The following is a 4120-nucleotide window of genomic DNA, read 5'->3' on the forward strand; positions in this document are numbered from 1 at the left end:
TCTCCCATCCCACCTACGGTCCACGGGCAGCTGGGAGCATTTCCCACCCAGGACAGCCTGTCCTCCAGCTTCCCTTTGTGTTTATCTTTAGGATGAGATAAAATCTCCACATGCAGCACTCCAGGCGCAGCCGCTGCTCCCACGAGCCAAACTGGGGTTCATGGCCAGAACTCCCCACACCCCAGCTCTGCTTCTCCCATGGGAGGCCAAGCTCAGACCCATCTCAGTTCTGTCCCAGCCCCAGCCCCAGCTCCCAAGTGTGGGACTGCAGTGGGCACCCCTGGTCTGGGATGGGCACTGTTGGGCCCAGGCTTCATGCACAGCAGCACGTCATTTAGCCAACAAAACCTTTCAAGACAACCCTCCCAGAGAACCATGTGATCCATTTCCCCCTACCTTGTGGAGCTTTAACCACCACATCTCCCTGTCCTGCTTTTCTCAAACGCAATGAGAAAAGACAGCTGGGGGCTGGGACCCCCATGGGGTGCAGTGGGTCAGAGGGGAGGTCTGGCCCAGGGAGCGATGAAGAACAATGAGCAGCTCTCCCAGGAGACAGAACGGTCACCCCATGGCATGGGGACAGGGTAGGAGTTCCAGGAGGGATGGGAATGAGGGTTCTCTTGCAGGCAGGGCAAACAGTGGGGGCCACACCAGCCCCCAGCTCTGGCAGCACCAACCCTCCAGACATCAGTCCCAAGAGCAAAGGGAGTTCCAAAGAACCCCGAAGGAGTTAATGGCACAACGAGCACTGCTTTCCCTGTCAGGAACATTCCTCAGCCCCTCGATGATGCACGGCCCTGCTTTAGAGCATTTGTTACTGGGCTCTGCTGAGCCAGGCCTCCAGCTGCTCAGCGCCTGGGTTAAAAATAACCAGCAGCTCCACTGCTTCAGAGCTGGGTCCTGATAAAATAAACATTAGCACAGCTATTCCTGAAGGTCACTCCCATCCATCTGAGCCTCAGCAGAGCAAGGCTGCTCCGACGAGAAACGAGCTCGGAACAGACTCCAAACGCTGTGGTTACGGTTTGGCGGCGGGGGTTGGCTCTCAGGTTTGTCCTCCATTATCCACAGAACTGGGGTCAGCTTCCCTGTGCCCATCCTGGATCACTGACATGGTCCTGTGCTGCATCCACCTCCCTGTGCTCATCCCGGGTCACTGATGTGGTCCCACGTTGCATCCATCAGACCCTCTCACACTCTTGCTGCGCGAGCAGTAAATTATGAATTAAATATTTCCAGCATCCACTGTGTGGGAGGGTTTGTAATTCAGCACTAGCCCAAGTGCCAAAGCCAGGCGGGAGCATTCACGTGTCAGGGAGGTTACGGATACACCTCGGCTCGCTGGAGATGCTGACTTGCCAAGAACTGACTGTAAACTCATTTTAGACTTGAGGACCTTTAACTTACCTTCATTGATGGATCAAAACTAGAACAAACTCCCATAAATCAGAGCTTCCACAGGAACAAATCTGTGGGATTTCCAAACGCCGCTGCCCCTCCAAAGGTCTCCCTCCTCCCCCACCCATGGACACATTTCTACCCTCCTTGAGCCAATGAGACACCTGAGGCACCACCAAACAGCGAAAGACCCATAAACCCCACACGGCAGGAGGTCCCGCTCTGCCCTTGCAGGAAGCCACCCTCTCTTCCATGGCCATGGGATGTGCAGGAGACACCATGAAGAGATGGTGTCTGCCCCTCCAGCATGGCCATCCCGTGGAGTTGTAACTCCCAGAGCCTTTCTGTGCCTGCCTGTTCCCTTCACGCAGCCTCCCAGGGGAGCAGCCCCTGGTTCGTCCCTCCCTGGGGTCCCCATCCTGCGCCTCACAGCAGGCTGGGCTGACACACAAACAGTAAGGACTGGTGAGAGTCAGCTGGGTGCTGGCAGCAGAGCGATGTGCTGACAGTCAGCCACTTGTCTCTTCCTAGAAAGAAGAAACAAGACTTAGGTCTTAGAAAGAAGGGACAAGACTTAGCTCTTCCCAGAATGAAAAAACAAGACTTAGCTCTTCTCAGAAAGAAGGGACAAGACTTATCTCTCCCAAAAAGAACTGACAAGACCCTAAATCTGTTTCTGATTAACTAGTAGTTGTCACACAGATTTGCTCTGTCAGCAGCAGAGTGACACTGGGCCACCATGAGCCAGCCAGGCTGCAACCCATCACATCCCTGAGCCAAGGGACATGGATTTGCAAACCCAGAATCCAGCCTTGATGGGATGTAGAACATCAGCCCCTCAGGCTGCTCTCTGCTGAGGGGGCATTTCTGTGCCCAAAGTGCTCATTTTCTTTTAACATCCCCATCCAGGGGCTGCCCTGTGCTGGCTGGTCCCTGGAATCCCCTGCCTGCTCCTGAGGTTTCCCAGAGGAGATCCTGGGTGTTTCCTCCTGCTGCTGCTGGGCTGGTCAGAACACACCACACCTGTTTGATGCTTCTCAGTCTCCCAAGACAAACATTAATCTTCCCTTGAAGAACATCAGAAAAACTGTGAAGACACACACAGACAGAGTTTAAGGTGAAGAAAAATGTTTCATAGTTAACTCAGTCTGAGGAAACACATGAAGCAACTGGGTGTCCTGTTTTAACACATCCTTTCCTCCTCCATTCCCTGGACAGCACACAAAAAGCCTCAAACCCTGCAGCAGTCGATGGCTGTCATCTGCTGTGGCCATCAGTGGGACAGATGATCTCTCTGGGACAGCTGCTTCACTGAAAAACACAGCAGAAACCAGGCAGGTCAGTAACAAGGGGATGCCTGGCACAGGATTTGGGGCACTTCCCCAGTGCTGCTGCTCTCTCCCAGGTGAAGCTCACCTCCACTCCATGCCTTCCCCCTGCCCACTGCCCTGGGTATCTCACAGCCAGGAGCACTGATCCACGTTCTGGACCAGCACAACCACAGTTTCATCTGCTCCAGCACCCACGGAGGCCTGTGAGGCCACTGGCCTTTATTAAACTTCTGGCTAAATGTTGTTATGTAAAGCCGCTACTGAAAATACAAATAAAGAAACCAATTCCTATCTACTGCTGCCTTCTAGCAGACAGGACAGAGGCAGTGGATGCCTGTGGCACATCCCAAAGCCAGTGAAATCACTGGCAAATATGTGTCCCGGCCTCAGTCCAGCAGACCGGCGCCGTGTCTGCAGTGACATTTCACCCAATTGTTTTATCAGGTCTTTTTTTTTTTTTCAGATGGCATGAGACACATTTTATGCTTTTTCTATCTAATCCCGAAGATAAACACACATGAAGTTTGGAACTGACCAGGGAACATAGCAACATTTGGCCCAAATAAGCAGATGGATGAAGCCCACACCATCTCACCCCCATCGAAATGCCGGCAGCACAACTGCCCACCTCCCTCGGCACTCCAAGACTCTGGCAGCCCTTCCTGATGACCATCACAACCTGGGATCTCACAGACTGACCTGCTGGTGAGCCAGGAGAGAGTTCTCACCTCGTGCAGGTATGTAAGCCAACACTTTGGTTACACAGCAATCCCTGCTGAGCACACAGTGAAGGGAACACACCAGTGCGCTGAGGCACTAAACTGCACAGACAGCTGCATTAACAGCCACATATTTTCAGAGGCGTTTGTTCCAGTTCTTAAAAAAAACAACAAAAACTCGATTCTCAAAGGCAAGGAAGGACAGCCAGTACCTTGTCACATTCATGTCTTTGAAAACCCCACCCTAGTTCCTACACCACCACACAAAGGTGGTTTTCACCGGGAGGAACCGCACCAGCTCCCTCCTGCTCCCACAGCGCCACGTCCCAACCCCTGCACGGCTTTGTGAGAGCAGTGCTAAATATAGTTCCTTTAAGGGAAGATTTGTAAATCAGTATAAAACATAATCCGCTTTGCAGATACTCTCTGAGGCATATGAAACAATTACTGCTTGCCCACAGAGGCTGTTGCAGACCAGTTAATTGAAGAACCCCCTAAGCCTCCCCAAAACCCCCAGAATTAACTCCCAGGGCGATGTGAAGGCCCCCAAAGCCAAAAGGCTTCGATCACACTGATCCTGCTGGAACAGTAGCTCCTGGTGCTCCTGCAGGGAGGCACCCCAAACAAAACCCAATGGGTGCCAGAGCACTGAAGAAAGAAAAGTAAAGCCAC

Source organism: Manacus vitellinus, unplaced genomic scaffold (assembly GCF_001715985.3).
Source record: "Manacus vitellinus isolate BGI_N305 unplaced genomic scaffold, ASM171598v3 scaffold_26_pilon, whole genome shotgun sequence".
Classification (NCBI taxonomy): domain Eukaryota; kingdom Metazoa; phylum Chordata; class Aves; order Passeriformes; family Pipridae; genus Manacus; species Manacus vitellinus.